Source organism: Aphelocoma coerulescens (genome assembly GCF_041296385.1).
Source record: "Aphelocoma coerulescens isolate FSJ_1873_10779 chromosome W unlocalized genomic scaffold, UR_Acoe_1.0 ChrW_unloc_scaf_1, whole genome shotgun sequence".
NCBI classification, from domain to species: Eukaryota; Metazoa; Chordata; class Aves; order Passeriformes; family Corvidae; genus Aphelocoma; species Aphelocoma coerulescens.
The window spans coordinates 9,133,810-9,153,907 of NW_027184080.1; the positions used below are offsets into that span (position 1 = coordinate 9,133,810).

At 48.2% G+C, this 20,098-nt stretch overlaps 1 long non-coding RNA gene across 1 annotated transcript; it reads left to right on the forward strand.

Moving 5' to 3' along the window:
- Nucleotides 1–6,180: 6,180 nt before the first annotated feature.
- On the forward strand, nucleotides 6,181–18,165 carry LOC138102767 (uncharacterized). Its single transcript, XR_011147525.1, has 2 exons — nucleotides 6,181–6,216; nucleotides 15,989–18,165. It is a non-coding gene; the product is annotated as an uncharacterized lncRNA (long non-coding RNA).
- The last annotated feature ends 1,933 nt before the right edge of the window (nucleotides 18,166–20,098 follow it).

A 20,098-nucleotide genomic window follows, 5' to 3' on the forward strand; every position in this document is an offset into this window, starting at 1 on the left:
TGAGGAGGTCCCATACCCAGACTTTCACTCGAGGCAGGTACATCTCGCCTGCAGACTGCAATGAGAGAAAATGGTTCAAAATAACAGGATTATTTGAATTTGGTGGCACTGTAAGTTGATTAATTGTATATAACGCTTTTTCTAGTCGGCTCTGTGGGGTTTCTCCATGCATTCCCCCTTTTTGTTTCTCTAAAACACACTTCAAAGTGCCGTGAGCGTGTTCAACAATGGCTTGGCCAGTAGCAGAATGTGGAATACCCAAGGTATGATCTACACCCCATAGGTGCAGAAACTGCCACATCTTCTGTGAGACATAGGCAGGGCCATTGTCAGTTTTCACGGAAGAAGGCACGCCCAAGATCGAGAAGGCAAGTTTCCAATGGGCGATGACATCGCGGCCTTTCTCCCCAGTATGAGCAGACGCCCACATAGCTGAGGAGAACGTGTCAATAGACACGTGCACATACTTAAGTCTGCCAAATTCAGGAATGTGTGTTACATCTGTTTGCCAAAGCTGCAAGGCTTTTAGGCCTCTGGGGTTTACCCCTGACGGCAGAGGTGCAGCGAGTCTGTGACAGTCAGCACAAGCACTGACAATGTCCCGAGCCTCAGTTGGCATTAGGTGGAACTGCTTCTGCAGGGTATGCGCACTTTGATGGAAAAAATTGTGCGATGCCTTGGCTTGTGCAATTTTGTCAGGCTGAGGTGCCACCCACAAAGGGTTAGCTAGCCTGTCAGCCCTAGCATTGCCTTCTGTTATGAAACCTGGCAAACTGGTGTGGCTTCGAATATGCAAAATGTAATATGGATGCACTCAAGCTTGAATTGCACACCACAAGGCTTTCAATAGTGAAAACAGAGCCGCATTATTCACTTCCTTCAAAAGCGAGTAATCCAAGCGTTGAGTTATGTCTGCTACGTAGGCAGAATCAGTGACCAAATTCAAAGGTACCTGAGAGAACTGATGAAAAGCCATGACGACAGCCCTCAGTTCAACCAGCTGAGCTGAGCCTGACTCATGGCCTTCCAGCCCCTGCCATTCAGATTCCTCCTTCCAGGTAACAATAGCTTTCCCAGTTTTCCCGGACCCATCGGTGAAGAAGGTGGGTCCTTGCACTGGCACCCGACTATTTTTTGGTCGTAAAGTGAAGCTTATTGATTTTGCCACTTGCAGTAATTTATGGCTGGGCAGATGATAAGCAATCTGTCCTGAAAAGTTTTGCAGCAGACTTTGCAAAGGAGCACTATTGGCCAGGCTCCACTCAAAGTGATCCTGCTGTACTGGAAGAACAATTGTTGCAGGGTCTGCTGCCATTAATTGCAAACACCGATGACAGCATTTAATTATCAGACAAGCGATCAATTCAAACAATGTGGATGCTGTCTTTTTTGGCTGATGTGGCAAAAAGACCCATTCCAGGATATGCAAAGGGTCGGGCCACTGTTTATTCCATTGGCCAATGACACCTGTAGGATGAAGATCTGGAATGGTAATGAAAACAGTGATATCAATGGAGGGATCCACTCAATAAACCTGAAGAGCAGAAACAGCCTGCTGCACCTCCTCCAGCACTCGTCACGCTTCAGGAGTCAATTTTCAAGGTGAATTCAACTTGGGGTCCCCCTTTAAAATATTAAAAAGCGGGGAAAATTGTACCATGGTTAGCCCTAGATAAGGACGTAACCAATTTATGATACCCAGCAATTTCTGAGCATCATTCAAGGTCTTAATAGAATCCAAGAATTGCACCTCTTGGTGTTGTATGGTCTTAATAGAATCCGAGAATTGCACCTCTTGGTGTTGTATGGTCTGATCCAGAATTTTTGACTCCTAAATACTTCCAAGGAGGATGCTGTTGAACTTTCTCTGGAGCCACTTGCAATCCATAAGAATGCAGAGCAGTGAGCAGCCAAGGCTGTATCCTCAGCAGCTTGTCCTGGGTGGATGCTGCCACCAGGATATCATCCATGTAATGGTAGCAGTGTGCCTCAGGAAACTGCTCACAGACTCCGGACAAAGCCTGAGCGGCATACCATTGGCAGATAGTCGGGCTGTTCTTCATGCCCTGAGGTAGAACCTTCCATTGATACGTCTGCGCAGGTTCAGCATTGTTAACTGCAGGCACAGTAAAGGCAAATTTTGGTTTGTCAATAGGATGCAAAGGAATAGTGAAAAAGCAATCCTTCAAATCAATGATCAGGATTTCCCACTCTGTTGGGATCATGGTGGGTGAGGGCATACCAGTCTGCAATGCCCCCATACTTTCCATCACTGCATTGATTTTTCAGAGATCCTGTAACAATCTCCATTTCCCCGACTTTTTTTCTTAATTACAAAAATAGGAGTGTTCCAGGGACTAGTAGAAGGCTCAAGATGTCCCTGTTGTAATTGTTCCTGGACTAACTGGCAAAGGGTGACTAATTTCTCCTCTGGTAGGGGCCACTGGTGTGTTGCAGCGGGGATTTCTGCAACATGTATAGTCAGCGAAGCCCGTGGAAAGGAATAGGGACCGATTCTTGATAGATGTTTCAGAGATCTTTATTCTCCAGCCACATGGCCAGGGGACTGCTGAAGAACCAAGCAATCACGGGACAAACGGTCCTCCCCACGCAGGGGAACACAAAACAACCAATGGGGAACAAGATTGACCAGGGAGTAGGGAAACCCCATAGGCCCTGCCTCTATTCCAGGGTCCCCTCCCCCTGGACCCCATGCCAGGGGGCAGGAACCCCAACACTGGTGAATCCAAATAGATTTGCATACTAGCCACTTCAAAGGCAGCGTAGGATATACTGCGCCCTTCAGCACAGTGGCCCCCATCAAAAATTTGTCCAAATCCGTACCCCCCAGGCAGCCAACACATCCCGTCCCCAGAGGTTAAGCAGAGCTGCAGTGACATAGGGCCGAACTGTAGCTGTTTGTCCCTCTGAATTTTTCACCACCACAGGTTGTTCGCTTAAATAGCTCTGTGTGGTTCCTCCCAACCCTGCAATGGCTGACCCCGCAGGGGCCAGAGGCCACATGGGAGACCACACAGAGGAGGAGATAATAGTTACATCAGCACCCCTGTCGATCAAACCTTGGAGCTGAATCTTGGGTGGCTGGGCATTTGGCAGGATTAGGGTACACATCATCGGCGGCTTTTGGCTGGAGATGTCTGCAGTCCAGAAGATCTGCGGAAGTCCTGTAGATCCAAAGCCACCATCTCCGCGACTGCGTTGTTCTGACCTAGGAACATATGACTTAAAAGGCACAAGTTGAGCAATGCGAGTCTTTTCAGGAATAGTGACGGGGGGATGGGTATGGAAACCATAGCACAAATTTGACCTGTAAAATCAGCATCGATAACTCCTGGGTGTACAAAGATCCCCTGAATGGTAACACTAGATCTGCCCACAAGCAATACACTGAATCCCTGTCCCAGGGGCCCAAATGCATCCAAGGGAACCTTATGAACATGACAGGAGTCTAAGATGACTGTTGCTGCGGTGTGCACATCCACCCCGGCTGATCCCCGGGTGCTGGCTGCAAGCTGGCTGAGTAGGCCCGTGTCGGAGCAGCCTGGGGAAATATTTGTATCTGGGCGCAATTTCCCCGTGCGCCCCCCAGCCTGTTTTTTCCCAGGCATATCAGGGACTGACCATTGACGTGGTATGCAGATTGACAGTAGTCTGAGGAATGATCCGATCTACCGCACCTCTTGCATAGAACAACTCCCCTGTTTTCCTTATTTCTCTTCTTTTACCTAATCTGTTTCTGCTTGCCCCCAGTCTTAGGTTGTCCTTTTTGTCCACTATAATTTAATTGAAGAGGCTGTAGTGTGGATGCTAAAAGGCAGGAGCAGAGGAATTTTCCTGTGAAACTTTTCTTTCTTATGAGAAAGCAGTTAGAGAAATCCAGCTTCTCACAGCTTCTCTGTGAAAGCTTTCATTCTCATGCGAACTGGATGGACAACAGTTTGAGAGAATGTAAACCATTTCTACACCTGCAGGTTGTTGTGAGAACAGTAGAATTGTTTTCAGTCTTGTGAGAATAATATTTGGAAATGGGTGTCTTACTACTCAACCTATCACCTTGAGAGGTGGTGAATGAATAAGCCAATCATGTAATTTCTTTATTGCAAACCACACTATAAAAGATGAGCTATTCATTAAATGGGGACTTAGCTCTGCTTTGGCCATATCATCTGACCTGGACTTATGTCGTGATTTTGCCATTCTCTGGGGATAACAGCAACATCTGGTGACCCCTCACGTGTACTGCAACCGCACCGACTTAGAAGGTCTCGGACGGAATGGAGTGAGTACCGCAACTGGACCATAGAGGGTCTGGTGACCCTTCACGTGTACTGCAAACTGGACTTTAGAAAGGTGCATGCCTCCCACTTTGGCGGCTGCGGGATGGGACCTTCCCCGGACCCGCGGGACGGGAGTTTCTCCCGAGCTGCAGCTGGCCTCCCTCTGGGGCCACACGGAACACAGACTGAGCCACGGAGCGAGTACCGGAACTGCAAACTTAGAAGGTCTGGTAACAGCCACGTGTACTGCAACCATGTCCCAGACTTAGGTTTAGTGTAGTGGTTTGGTCCAAAATACTCATTACTATTTACCTTCTGTGAGATAAGAATTAGGAGAAAGCAAAGCAGGCACAAAACTTGAAAGAATATAAAGAAGTTTATTAACAGACCTAAAAGAAAGGAAAAAAAAAATCATACCACACCTTCAGAACACTTCTCCTCCCCCCACCTTTCCCCCTTCTCCCACTGTAAAAGACAACCCTTGAGATGTTCAGTCTGTTTACCACTTCCATAATAACCTTCTTCAGTTCATTTAGGGAGAGGAGTCTCTCTTGCCCATGCTATGGAGACATCTCCACAAGAGGTTCTCTCATGGCTTCAGTATCACAAGATAGCTGCCCAGGTTGGTTCTCTGCTCGCATCATGTGAGAGTCCCTTCCCACAACTTACAGCTTCTCACAACTGCTTTCGAGGGTCCGATCTTGAACTACTGGGGTACCATTTTAAGGTTGAGCTGTTCAAAAACAAAAGTTCTCTTCACCCATCTCTGGGACTATTTCATCTCTAAGAATAGAGGCCCTCACCTTTTCCTGGGAGAAAAAGGGTCCTCATCATCTTCATCTCTAGGACTACCTCTGGGAGTATCTCTAGGAACAGAGGTCTTCTCCTTCCGATTGGAGCAAGAGTCCTCATCACTTCCATCTCTCCCTGTTCAAATTTCTCATCAAATTACAGCTGCTTCAGCATTTGCTTATTCCAGCACAGGTGCTTTTGCTCACAAGTACAAGTTGAACACTCCACCCCCCATGCTTTCATAAAATTACAACGGGTACTCTGATATATCATAGTCCATCACCACCATAGCTTTATAACAGAATTTCAGCTCCTAAACATCGCCTCTTTCTCCTCCCTCAGGATTTCAGCTCTTCTTTCTTTACTTAATGTCTGCAGGCTCCATCTGTTCTGGAGGGAACTTACAGCACTAAAAGGGTTAATCTCACCCGGGCCTTGCAGCTGGAATTTCGCTTATCGCTGTTGGTCAAATGATCTTTGCCAGACAGCAGAGCAGCTTCAGCTGAATCTTCGGCCGCACTGGAGAGGGGGGGAGCCGGGCTGTGCTGTCTGCACGTAGCAGAGCTGGGGGGGGGGGGGGGGGGGGGGCGTGGGTGGAACAGGGCTGCACAGCTCCAGGATGGCTGTGTCCTGGCCCAAGCCCGGCCTGAGCAGGTCCTGGCCTGGACCCGGCAGGGCCCACTGTGCCCTGTACCAGCCCAGCCCAGTTACCTGTCCCCCAGCCGGAAGCAAGAGAGAGGGCTTCCCAGGGTTTGTCCATTCTTAAATGTGGACTACAGAGGCGGTCAAAATTCTAAGTGGCTTAAAAAGTTGTCAATATTCAAACTAGCCAGTTGATAGGTTCTGGCAGGTCATAGAGGAAGCTGTAAGCACCTCTTTGCAAAAGACTCACTTCCATGGTCATGCTTGCTAACCCATGACAGACGTCTGGTGTCCTAGCTGACGGGTACCGAAAGCATCTCGTGCTCGTCCGACACGTATAGAGCCACTCGGACTTTAGAAGGTCTGGTGCCTTCCAATCGCATATCGGCCTGTTGGAGACATGGGGCGTGCGCAGCGGCTGCCTCACCGAAGCTGTGAGATGGAACTGTGGACTGCAAAGATGGGACATAAAGACGCAAATAAGGTACTCTCTGTGAAGAAGGGGCAGTCAATAACTAACTCATGTAAGCACAGTTAACTATTGGGAGACAGCAAATGTTAGTTCAGACAGAAGATGTTAATTACAAAGCCTGAGAAGACGAATTCACCCTAATCTTGTCAAGATAGAGGGGACAAGGATCATCTCAGAGAATGCTGAATCATCCCTCAAAGGACTACGCAAAGATATAACACTCTATTGCAATTAATGTTATTTTTAAGGAGGGAAAATAAATGGGATGAGACCTCCTATGCAGATTGTTTTTTTACCTTAAGACGCAAACCAGAGTGGCAGAAACAATGTGGCATCAATCTGGCACCACAGGACTCTATGGTCCTCCTCCTAGAAAAGGAGGCAAAAGGAAAAAACCGCATGAAGAGATGTTGCTCATCATGCACCATTGGGCAAAGATGTTTGAAGCTCAAAGCTGAGAGGGACCAGGATCCCTTGGAAACTCAGGAGCTAATGGGGCGCAGTGGTGGCATTCTAACTTCAGGAACAATGTCCCCAGTGCCCCAAACATCCTCAGAGGATAGTGGGGATGAAGGAACAAGCGAGGCTGGCTCAGGAATATCATCCAGAACTAGGAGCAAGACCCCTGTAGAGAAGAAGCTCATAGCACCACTTAGACAAGTGGTGGGGCCAGACGGGGGAATAACAAAAGTTAAAACACCACTTACAGCTTTGGATTTAGATACCTGGAGGGAGGCAGCCAGAGTGTATAGAGAAAACCCTGAAAAGGTAGCAAAAAGGTTTGAATTGGTTGTTAGAAATCAAGATATTGATTGGGAAGATATAGACCTCATGCTGTCAGAATTAACTGAGACAGAAAAAGCTGCTGTAATATCCACAGCAAGAACACACGTGCAGGGACAGATAGCTGCTGGGACATTGCATGGAAATGTAGATAACATTTTTCCTACAGGAAATCCACACTGGGACCCCAATGATCCACAAACATACCCATTCTTAGTTAGATACAGGAAATTAGTACACTGGGGGCTTCTAAATGCTATACCTAAAACAGTTAACTGGTCATTGTTATTCAGTATTCACCAAGAAACCACTGAATCCCCAGGTGCATTTATAGAAAAATTAAGGGATAATATGAGAAGACACACTACACTAGACCCAGCTTCTGAAATTGGGCAGCAACAGTTAATATCCTTATTGATGGGGCAATCAGCACCAGATATACATAGAAAACTGCAAAAGATTAAGGAACCAGATAACCGAAACTTAGAGAAACTCCTGGCAGTGGCATGGGAAGTTTATAAAAACAGGGCACATCCCCACACAGTCGCAGTGGCCCAGGTCAGGGGATCGGGATTCCCCAGGGGCGGGAGAAGGCCCCCACCCAGAGGACAAAGGCAGCAATGCCCAGGCTCAGACCAGTGTCTGGTATGCGGTCAGCCCGGGCACTGGAAACGAGATTGTCCTATGAACCGTGCCGCGACCCCAGCGCCACAATCATCAGCGCCACTGGGAGCAGTGACTGTAGCACAGCTGTACCAGGAGTGACGGGGACCGGCGGGTCCCTCCCTAGCTGACCCGCTGGTCAAAGCTAAGCTAGGGGAACGGGAGGTGGAGTTTTTGGTAGATACTGGAGCCACATTCTCAGTCCTGAATCAGACTTTGAGTCCTGTCAGTAATGATTATGTCCAAGTTGTTGGGGCTACAGGGAAAACTGAGAAAGCCTATTTTTTGAGACCCTTAAAATTTACATTAGGAAAAAGGATGGGAATACACCAATTTCTATATCTTCCAAACTCGCCTAAACCCCTGCTAGGCAGAGATCTATTAACCTGGTTACAAGCAAAAATAGAATTCACAGAACAAGGAATGAGACTACAGGTTCCTGAAGAAAACTTAATTTTGGCCTTAAGTTTAGCAAATATCCCTGAAAAAGAAGGAATACCCATAGATGATGAGATAAGAGATCAAGTAATCCCACTAGTATGGGATGTTAAAATCCCAGGAAGATCAAAACGAGCTTCCCCAGTGGTTATTGAATTATTAGAAGGGGCACAGCCAGTGTCAGTCAAACAATATCCACTAAGGCATGAAGCACGGGTGGGAATAGAGCCAATAATTGCCAAATTTATCGATCAAGGGTTGCCGAGAGAATGTAGATGCCCCTACAACACCCCAATTCTACCAGTACAAAAGCCAAATGGAAGTTATCGGTTAGTCCAAGACCTAAGGGCAATAAATGCAATAACAAAAACACTGCATCCCATAGTAGCCAATCCTTATACTTTACTTACAAAATTACAAAGTAATTTCGTGTGGGTTTCAGTTTTAGATTTAAAAGATGCTTTCTTTTGTCTGCCATTAGCTGAAAGCAGTCAGGAAATTTTTGCCTTTGAATGGGAAAACCCCAAATCAGGGAGAAAAAGTCAGCTCACATGGACTGTATTGCCACAAGGATTCAAAAATAGCCCCACGATATTTGGAAGTCAATTATCCCAAGAACTGGAAGCCTGGACACCGCCACTTGGAGAAGGTACACTTCTGCAGTACGTCGATGATCTACTAATAGCAACAAGGACCCGTGAAGACTGCAAGAACTGGACTGTAAGTCTTTTAAATTTTCTGGGACTAAGTGGATATAGAGTCTCTCCTGAAAAGGCTCAGCTAGTCCTCCAGAAAGTTACATATCTGGGGTATGAACTGGCAGGAGGGGAGAGAGCCTTGGGAGACAACAGGAAAGAGGCAATTTGTCAAATGCCCAGGCCAACCACAACCAAAGAACGAAGAACCTTTCTGGGAATGACAGGATGGTGTAGATTATGGATCTACAACTATGGACTAATTATGAAACCTTTATACCAACTCCTAAAAGAGACTGGGGGAACTCACCTATGCTGGACACCAGAGACTAATAATGCATTTGTAACCCTGAAATGTGAGTTGATGCAAGCTCCAGCACTGGGCATACCAGATGTCACTAAACCTTTTCTGTTGTTCTCACATGAGAGACAAGGACTGGCGCTGGGACTTTTGGCACAGAAGCTGGGACCATACAAAAGGCCAGTGGCTTATTTCTCCAAGCAGCTGGATGTGGTCAGCCAAGGATGGCCCCCCTGCCTGCGTGCAGTGGCAGCTGTGATCCTGAACATAGAAGAAGCTCGCAAGTTCACACTGGGCCAGCAGATAACTGTTTTTGTCTCTCACACAGTGTCAGCAGTGCTCACACAGAAAGGAAATCACTGGTTAACCCCATCTCGCTTTCTCAAATACCAGGCTGTCCTAGCAGAATCAGAGGATGTGAGTATCCAAGTAACTAACATTTTAAACCCAGCAGCTTACCTCCAAGGCAAGGCTGCTGAGGAGCCCGTACAGCATGACTGCATTGAAACCATGGAGGCAGTTTACTCCAGCCGCCCAGACCTAAAGGACTCTCCGCTAGAAAATGCAGACAACTGGTTCACTGATGGGAGCAGTTATGTCAAGAATGGTAAGCGTCTCGCTGGGTATGCAGTTACAACCACAGATGCTGTCATTGAGGCAAAACCATTACCTGTGGGGACATCAGCTCAAAAGGCTGAAATAATAGCCCTAACTCGAGCCTTGGCGTTGGCCGAAGGAAAACCTATCAACATTTGGACTGATTCAAGGTATGCTTTTGGGGTGGTACACGCTCACAGGGCTATCTGGAAAGAAAGAGGTTTATTAACCTCACAGAAGAAAGAAATCAAGCATGCTACTGAAATCATACAGTTACTGGAAGCAGTGGTAAAACCTTCAAAAGTGGCTATAATGCATTGTAGGGGACACTCCCAGGGTAACACTATCCCTGAACTGGGAAATGCTATGGCAGACAAAACAGCAAAGGCAGTGGCTGGCAGGGATCAAATTCAAGCCCTTGCTCTAATCCCTTCTAACATCCTTATGGGTGAAAACCCCCCACCATATGACACTGATGATTTAAATTGGGTACAAGAAGGAAAGGGACAAATAGGATCTGATGGGTAGGCTAAAATAAAAGATCTCATTGTGATACCCAGAAAACTGCTAAAATTATTCATCCAAAGCGAACATTCTAAGACACATTGGGGAGTTGATGCTTTATATAACCATTTGAAGGACAAAGTGACAGCATCAAAACTGAAGGAAACAATTGAGGACATAACTTCCACTTGTGAAATCTGTCTTAAAAACAATCCTAATACCACTGTTAGGCTAAGCACAGGAACTATCACTAAAGGCGTTTTACCAGGGCATGTGTGGCAAATTGACTTTTCTGAATTACCTAGGAAGGGGGGATACAAGTACCTTCTAGTCCTCACAGACACTTTCTCAGGCTGGCCAGAAGCTTTCCCTTGTAGAACAAATAAAGCTAGAGAAGTTGTTAAAGCTTTAATACAAGAAGTTATTCCACAATTTGGGGTACCCCGAGAAATTAATTCTGACAGAGGATCACACTTTGTAGCCCAGGTGGTGCAGAAAGTCAGTCATTTACTAGGCATACACTGGCAGTTACATACACCATACAGGCCTCAGGCAAGTGGACAAGTGGAGAAGATGAATCACTTAATAAAGCAACAATTAGCCAAAATTTGTCAAGAAACTAATTTATATTGGTATCAGGCTCTCCCCATGGCTTTGCTAAGAATTAGGGTAAAACCACGGCTCAAAGAAAAATTAAGCCCCTTTGAGATTCTGTATGGAAGGCCCTATGGAACAAACGTGATTCACAATGACAGTGTGGCTCTGGTAGGGCAAAGCTACCTAATTGATTATGTAAAGCATTTAGGTCAAAAATTACAGTCAATACGCGCTACAGTTGTTAATTGTCAACCACCACCACCTGATAAACCCTTTCATAATGTGAAACCAGGGGATTGGGTTTATGTTAAGTCTCTTTCAGGGGATCCACTCCAGGAGAAATGGGAAGGACCTTATCAGACACTGCTGACCACTCATACAGCAATTAAAGTACAAGGTAAACCGACCTGGATCCATTATACCAGGACCAAACCTGCGCCAAAGCCAGAGTGGGAGGCAAGAAGAACAGGACCTCTGCGCCTTCAGCTACGAAAAATCAACACAACATGATTTGGACCATACTGGTAACATTGATAATTGGGGCAGGTGCATGGGACCAGAATACATACCTTCGATTGCTCAAAGGTGTTGTTGAAAATTTTAATCTAACTGATTGCTGGGTATGTTCTCAGCTGCCTGAGAATTCTGCTAGAGGCTTTCCTTTGGTTGGGGCAACATTCCCTAATACAACAGAAATCTATGCTGCACTTAGTACTAACAGGCTTTCACATTATGTCAACATATCCCTAGATCAACTTCAGTGGAAGCTGGAGTTTGAAGAGCCAATACTTGGGTCCTCACCAGTATCCTGTGTGCAGAGGTGCTGGGAAGAATCTGTACCTAAAAACTCAGGGGGGAATAAGACAGACTCCAAATGCGGGAACTTAACATTTATAGGCAGCTACCCCAACTGCTCAGAATTCTGGACATATGGGGGGGGCCAACATGTGGAATAAGAATCAAACAAGACAAGGACTAAAGCCCAAGGGTTGGCCAGTGCCCACAGGACGAGGTTGGTACTGGATATGTGGACACAGCGCCTATAAAGTTTTACCCTTAGGATGGCAAGGCCGCTGTGCCATAGGACCGGAATTTCCCCACATTACTGTTGTTTCTCAACTACAAGGCTTGCTCCGAACTTTTATACGGAGGACCAAAAGGACATCAAACCCCTTAACAGATAGGCCCACTAGATTTCACAGCTTTGCCAGATGGTTTATACCGGGACTCGGAGTAAGTGAACTAGAGAAAGCAATAGTGAACCTTTCTGCTACTGTAGAAACTATAATGAATGCCAGTGCAGATGCCATAAGAGCACAGCAAATCGAGATTAAGAGCATCTCACAATTAGCCATACAGAATAGACTTGCATTAGATTTGTTGTATGTCAAAGAAGGAGGAGTATGTACAGTAATAAATACAAGCTGTTGCAGTTATGCTGATTTAGACGAATAGAAACAGATTTGCAGACAATTCTGGAAAAAACACAGACACTACATCAGATCACTTTCGACGACACTTCTTAGGGGTTTAAAGAGGTATGGGACAAACTTACATCATGGTTACCCAACTTATCCTGGCTTAAACAATTGTTTGTAATAGCTATTTGTGTTATTGCATTCCTACTTACTGTTTGTATTAGTAGTTACTGTTGTATGATACTATGTACTTGGAATCGCGATGCTTATGCTCAATGGCACAAGCATAAACTTAGAGATAAGATAGAGAAGGGTTCTTACTTTAAAGACATGCAAGATTTGTAAAGAATTACAAATAACCAAAGAAAAGGGGGGATTGAAGAAGGGGCAGTCAATAACTAACTCATGTAAGCACAGTTAACTATTGGGAGACAGCAAATGTTAGTTCAGACAGAAGATGTTAATTACAAAGCCTGAGAAGCTGAATTCACCCTAATCTTGTCAAGATAGAGGGGACAAGGATCATCTCAGAGAATGCTGAATCATTCCTCAAAGGACTACACATGCCCAGGGAGAAAGGTGAAAAGTTCACTGCGAGGATGACTACTGGCCTTCATCAGAAAAGACCCCTGAGGAAGAGGAGAGGTCTTCCTCAGTGCGACCACCAGGACACACAGCGCATGCGTGGCCCATATGCTAATGACTTCCGAGAAATAATTTGTATAACCACACCTGTCCCAAGGAATGTGATGAATATTCATAATTTAACCCTTAATACTGTGTTGTAGAGAGCACCAGGCGTGTGTGTTAGGAGGAGCGATCCCCACACACCCGGCGCGCCGAATAAAGCAAATACCCGCTTCTCTGACTCTGTCTCTGAAGTGTCTCCTGGCCTGGTTGCAGCACGATTCATCTGTCTTAAAATCTGTGATAACGCTCATGGGAGCTGACAGTATTATCGCAGACGGAGGAAAAGGGGAAGGACTGCTTAATTCTGTGTCCTCGGGATGTCCTCCAACCATGGACGGAACGCACCGTCTTTCATCCTTCGCTCCGGGAGATCCCACCCCCTCCGGATCGGAGCAGCCCTCAGCTCCACCATCGCCGTCCAGCGGGGGGGGGGGGGGGGGGGGGGGGGGGGCGGGCTGGGGGAGAAGCGGCGGCCATTTCGGCAGAATTCACCACTCCGAGGGCTGATCCGCTACCGCCCGCTTGCCAGGTGGGTCCAGCACCCGCCGCAGCCCCGGGCGCGGCTCCAGTGGGCGCAGCATCGCTGCCTGCCGCGCTACAGCTGCTTGTACCGCTATTACAGGGACTGGCCGAGTCAGTTCTGGGCGCGGCCATGCCGCCCCCTGCGGTCCCGTATCCCGTAACTTTCGGTCCCGCGCAAGATTCTGTACTGTTGGGCTCTTATGAGCATGCGCAGATGATCGGATGATCGGAGAGCCCCCCCCTCCCCCCCCCCGGCGCAGGCGCATGAGCCAAGTTTCCCGAATTCTCTCTATGGGGGAACGGATTTTAGCAGTTTTGCATGACATAAGAGCAGAACTTGCGGCACTGCCAGAGAAAATGGTAGTGGCAGTTATTGCCGGGCTGGCACAAGCACCGGTACAGCTAGTCCCGGTGCCAGGCTCGGCCACGGGGCCGGACATTCTGCGTGCACCACCGGAGACGGCCGCGCAGGTGTCAGAGCTGGCCGCCGCGGTGCACGCGCAGACCGCAGATCCAGCCCCTGTTGCGGCCACCGCCGGTCTAGCCGCCGAGGCTCCGGCGCTGCCTCGCCCTCGGCCCCAGAGCCGGCTTGGGCAGAAGCGGCGCTGCCGGCCTCAGCCGTAGAGCCAGCTTAGGGGTCGGCGCCCGCGCCCCTGGAGCCTGTGCCGCGGGAGACGGAGACGGAGCTGACTGTGTCTGCGGTGCCAGCTGCCGAAACCCTCACTCCTCCGCGAAAGTGGCGGCGAACTCGAGCTGCAGGGTCCCGGGCCCCGGGCGCCGCCCGGATTCCAGCCTTCGAGGTTTCACCCCCTGCCACCCCGCCCGCCGGGGCTCCGGGCTCTGGCGCGGCCCCGCCTGCCAGTCCAGCGCTGGCACGGCCGACAGCGGCAGTGGCCGCCCCGGCCATGCGGCGGGGCACAGCCACGCCTTCTAACCCAGGGCCGACATGCTAATCTCCCAGGGGAGCATCGGGCACTCTCCTGGCTGCAGGGGTGAGCAGCATTGCCATGCCAACGCTTGCTTCACGGCAGGATTGCGTAACGAAGCCTAGGCGCAAAAAGCAAGCCCGCAAATGCAATGCAACAAGGAAAAGTTATAAACATATATTATATTGGCTTCTCGCAAAGTATAAAGGTAGATATTATATAATGTTAGAAATGCTTTTTGCTGTGTGGATGTAGTGTTCTCTCTTTTTAGCAAGAATGTTAGCAAGTGTGAACAAGTAAGATAACCTCCAAGCGAACAGAGGATGAGGCCTAAGAAGCTGCTAATCAACACTTTGTCCAGAGAACAAAAGGGCCCAAAGGCTACTCCGCCCGGAGAACGGGTGGTCAGGAGAGTCCGAGAGCCGTTATCACCGCTCTGCCCGGAGAGACGAAGAGGCCCAAAGCTGCAATCAGCCCTGTCTGGAAAATTAAAAGATCCACCCTACCATCGACTCTTACCTAGCGGGCCCAACCCCAAGAATCAAGAGAAATAAAACCGCAAGGCAGAAGAATACGCATGCTCTAAAAAGGCGGAACCAAGGAGTGGCCATGCAGAACAGCTCCTGGAAAAGTGTGAATATGAATCGAGAACAGACAGTAAAAATGGTATAAAAAGGACTCACCTCTAGCATCAGGTGTGCTCTTGGCAGAGCGCCAAGGCACCCGGCCGTTACCCCTTTGCTTTATTTTATGTGTCTCTTATTGTCTTTATATTAAACCCTTTAAATTCTCACAGGAGAGTGAACCTCGTTTTTCACAGAAACAAAGTAGTGATAATAACACAGATGGGATGGTCCAGGTTTTTCCTGTTGTGAAATAAAGCAAAGGGGTAACGGCCGGGTGCCTTGGCGCTCTGCCAAGAGCACACCTGATGCTAGAGGTGAGTCCTTTTTATACCATTTTTACTGTCTGTTCTCGATTCATATTCACACTTTTCCAGGAGCTGTTCTGCATGGCCACTCCTTGGTTCCGCCTTTTTAGAGCATGCGTATTCTTCTGCCTTGCGGTTTTATTTCTTTTGATTCTTGGGGTTGGGCCCGCTAGGTAAGAGTCGATGGTAGGGTGGATCTTTTAATTTTCCAGACAGTCAGGGCTGATTGCAGCTTTGGGCCTCTTCGTCTCTCCGGGCAGAGCGGTGATTAGCCGCTTTGGGCCCCTTTGTTCTCCAGGCAGTGTTGATTAGCCGCTCTTGGGCCTCATCCTCTGTTCCCTTGGAAGTTATCTTACTTGCTCGCACTTGCTAACATTCTTGCTAAAAAGAAAGAAAACTACATCCACACAGCAAAAGCATTTCTAACATTATATAATATCTGCCTTAATACTTGCGAGAAGCCGATATTACAATATATGTTTATAACACTGTGCAGCAGGTTTTTTCCAGTTCAGGTCAGATGGATAAACCTGAATGTTTTGTTTGGAAATATTTAGGACAAAAGAGGCCTAGAGTTAAGAGCACTCCGAACCAAATTAGAAAGCGGAGAAACAAAGAGAACAGGGTTATTCTCTGCAGAAGATGCAGCAGGATAGGTCATGTTGCAGAATACTGCCAGTCTGTATTTCATGCTAATGGTCAACCTCTAATACGTTTAGGGAATTTGACCAGGAATGCAAAGGGGAGTCAAATGTTTCCCCAGGGCATAGCTCCCCTGACACAGGCCTGCTGTACTACCTTGCAGCTAGCACCCGGGATTCAGCCAGGGTGGATTTTACACAGCTGCAATAGGCATCTTAGACTTCAGTCTTGCTATAAGGGTTCTTTTTGTGAGTATTCATCTCTATCTGAATCCGAAAAGTTGTTTCCTTGTAATCACTAAGATCTTTCAGGATCTCTCCTCTGGTGACTCTGCTGGTGTATGAGGAGAGTGGAGCTGGTCTGATATTTTCTCACAGTCGGGACATTCTTGACCTCTCTCAATTTTTCTTCTTTAGCTGAGGATACATCTCCTTGGATAGGCTCTCCAGCCATCCCCTCCGCAGGCGTTTTTTAGTCTTTAGTTCCTCCTCCTGTTTCACCAGGTTTGCTATGGCTTTATCCAGTGCAGCTTCGTGGTTTTTCAATGCTTCCAGAGCTCCAAGGAAAGATGCAGATACATCTCTTTGGAAATACTTAGGAGTCAAAATTCTGGGTAGAATGCAACATAAGGAGGTGCAATTCTCAAATTCTATTAAGGCTTTAAATGATGCTCAGAAGTTGCTGGGTATCACTAATGGGTTATGTCCTTATTCAAGGCTAACCACAGCACAGCTATCCCCGCTTTTTGGAATTTTAAAAGGGGACCCCGAGTTGAATTCACCTCAGAAATTGACTCCTGAAGCACGATGAGTGCTGCAGGAGATTCAGTAAGCTGTTTCTGCTCGACAGGTTTATCGAGTGGATCTCAGATAGCTTTGGACTTGGTCACTGATTAATACTCAAGCTCGAGTGCATTCATTTTGCATACTCAAAGCGACACTAAATTGCCAGGTTTCATAACAGAAGGTAATGCTTGGGCTGACATGCTCGCTAACCCTGCATGCGTAGCTTCTCAGCCTGATAAAATTGCATAAGCTAAGGCATTGCAAAAAAGGTTTATTCACACTTTCTCCTCAGTTACGTGGGCATCTGCTCATACTGGAGAGAAAGGTCGTGATGTCATTGCCCATTGGAAACTTGCTTTTGTGATCTTGGACGTGTGTGCTTCTGTGAAAACTGATACTGGCTTTGCCTATGTCTCTCAGAAGACACGGGCAAATAATCATTTTACAGTGCTACCAAATTCAAATAATTCTGTTATCTTGAATTATTTTCTCTCATTGCAGTCTGCAGGCGAGATGCACCTGCCTCAAGCGAAGGTCTGGGTGCAGGACCTACTCACTGAGAAGTGGGAAGGCCTGTATGAGCTATTGCTTGGGGGAGTGGGTATGCTTGTATTCCCACAGATACCAGGATATGATGGCTACCTACAAGATGCATTCGCTCTGGCCTGCAGCACCAGAAGCAGAACAGGCAACCACTGAAGCAGCTTCAAATGATGACCAGAATGCAGATCATCCATCAAATGATCCCTCTGATGATGACCAAGATGTCAACCATCAGCCTGGTCCTTCTACAAGCAGAGACTGAATTTCAGAGACTGAATTTTATGTTATGGAGTCAAAATGTTATGCAGAATGTTAAAGCCCTTAAGGCTATCCAGAAATAGTAATTGATGTAGAGCCCTTAAGGCTATTCTGAATTAATGACTGGATGTATAGCTGGGTTCGCTAAATGTATTTCTCATGGCATTGCTAGAGAATCTCTCTGCCTGCCTTAAATCAATATCTGATTTAGATTCTGTTTGGTAACAGCCATTACCAAACAGACTCCTTATGCTGTGTTTGTTCTCCTTTGCAAGGGATCCCGCAGAGGATTACAAGTGCGACCTTTTTGGTCTCAGACAAAAAGGAGCAACTGTGGATGCTAAAAGGCAGGAGCAGAGGAATTTTCCTGTGAAACTTTTCTTTCTCATGAGAAAGCAGTTAGAGAAATCCAGCCTCTCACAGCTTCTCTGTGAATGCTTTCATTCTCATGCGAACTGGATGGACAACAGTTTGAGAGAATGTAAACCATTTCCGCACCTGCAGGTTGTTGTGAGAACAGTAGAATTGTTTTCAGTCTTGTGAGAATAATATTTGGAAAGGGGTGTCTTACTGCTCAGCCTATCACCTTGAGAGGTGGTGAGTGAATAAGCCAATTATGTAATTTCTTTATTGCGAACCACACTATAAAAGATGAGCTATTCACTAAATGGGGTCTTAGCTCTGCTTTGGCCATATCATCTGACCTGGACTTATTTCATGATTTTGCCCTTCTCTGGGGATAACAGTGACACTGTAGAACTGCAGCCAGAGCAGATTTATGATCCCCAGATCCCACCTTAGCACAGGCTTCAACCATCTGTGTAAGTGGAGGTTCTCCTGGCAAGGCATCTATGATCTTTCTGCATTCATCATTAGCATTATCTCTTGCTAGCTGTCTGCACAACAGCTGTCTCACGGCCTCATCTTCGACCTGCTTCTCAAGGGCCGCAGCAATCTTTTCCACAAAAGACAAAAAGGGCTCTTTTGACCCCTGAGATATTTTCACATATCGTGTTTTAGTAGCAGCCATGTCTATACCCTTTAATAAGGCTCCCATACCGATCCTCTGAGCCTGTTCAAGGATCTGAGGATGCCAGGTAGCCTGGGCATCAGGGTCCCAATAATTATTGAGTCCCGTGAGAGCACCTGCCTGAACTCTGCATCTGGGATCAGTTTGAGGCAACTGCATATTCCCAGCTGCAGCCTTCTCAGCCATCCTTCTCCAGTTGGCTTCAAAAACTTGGTATTGTACAGGTTGAAATAACACCTGACCTAAATGCTTAATATCAAATGGAAAAGCAGATCAGTATTCAGTACTCTAATAATCTGCATGACCTTGGGAGAACCCAATCCATACTGAGCAACCTTAGTTTGCAGATCTTGTACCACCTTCCAGGCAAAGGTTTCATGCTTGTTAGGCTGGCCTGAATTAGGAAGAGCCTTTTGTACAGGAAAAGCTTGGAGTTTACCCTTTGTATTACTACCAGCTTGGTCCCTCGTTAAATCACTTTGACCTGACTGATTCTGAGGTAAGGTAGCAACCTGTTCAGGTCCCCTTTCCTCTTCAGGCATCCCAACTCTTTCTAGTAAGTCCCAATCCCCAGCGTCCAATGCCCGCCTTTTAACCTCCTCCCAGGACCGTTTTGGATTTTTTGGACGTACAATCACCGTGCATTCCGGAAGGGTCCGAGGGCGGTTGCGAGCTGGCCGAGTTCCTGACTGCTGGTGCCTGAGTGCCTTCACAGCCTCCCGTAGCGAAGTAAGCGTTTCCGCAGCAACGCTGCTCGCATCGTCAGACGGAGGTGTGTCCGATCTCCCGGGAGGCTGACAGGACGCAGACGCCGGGCCAGCGGGCAGTGCGGCGGCAGAGGCTGGAGCGGGGGGAGCCGTAGGCGACGGCACGGAGGGCAGCGATGTACCTTACTCGCAGCCGTACAGCTTGGGGTGTTGCCGCTTGCGGCGGCACGGCTGTCCCGGCAGGCGCTGTCATCTGCGCAGGCGCCAGCGCTACGCTCGGTGCCCCGGCCGGGGCCGGCTGCGCCGATCCCGGCGCGGGTCCAGCAACGACAGCCTGCCGCACCAGCTCTGGCAGCGCTGCGAACTTCTGCACTGCCTCACGCAAAACGACCAGAAGCTGCTGCATCAGAGAGTCGGTTACCGATGACTGTGGGGTCTGCGGCTGCGCTGGAAACTGCCTGGCTGTTGGAGCAAGCGCATGATAGCCAAGTGCTACGGGTCCCGGTACAGGACCGAAAGGCACCGGAAACTTGGCCGCGGGAGACCATGGCGCCACACCCGCACCTGGAAGCGGCGTGGGCGGACCCTGCGGTGCCAGCGCAGCTGGTTGCTGCGCGGCAGGCAGTGGCACCGGGCTCGGTTGCAGAGCCACCGGCGCCGGGGCCGCCCGCGGAGCGGCGGCCGGCGCCGCGGTCGTCCACAGAGCAACGGCCGGCGCCGTGCCCGTCTGTGGAGCAGCGGGCGGCGCCGGGGCAGAAGCCACCTTGACACCCCCGCCTCTCCCAGTTGTAGCAAAGGCGGGGCTGTGGGAAGGGGAGATCCCGGTACAGCACTCGAGATAGGTGGCTGGACGGGCGGCTGTGA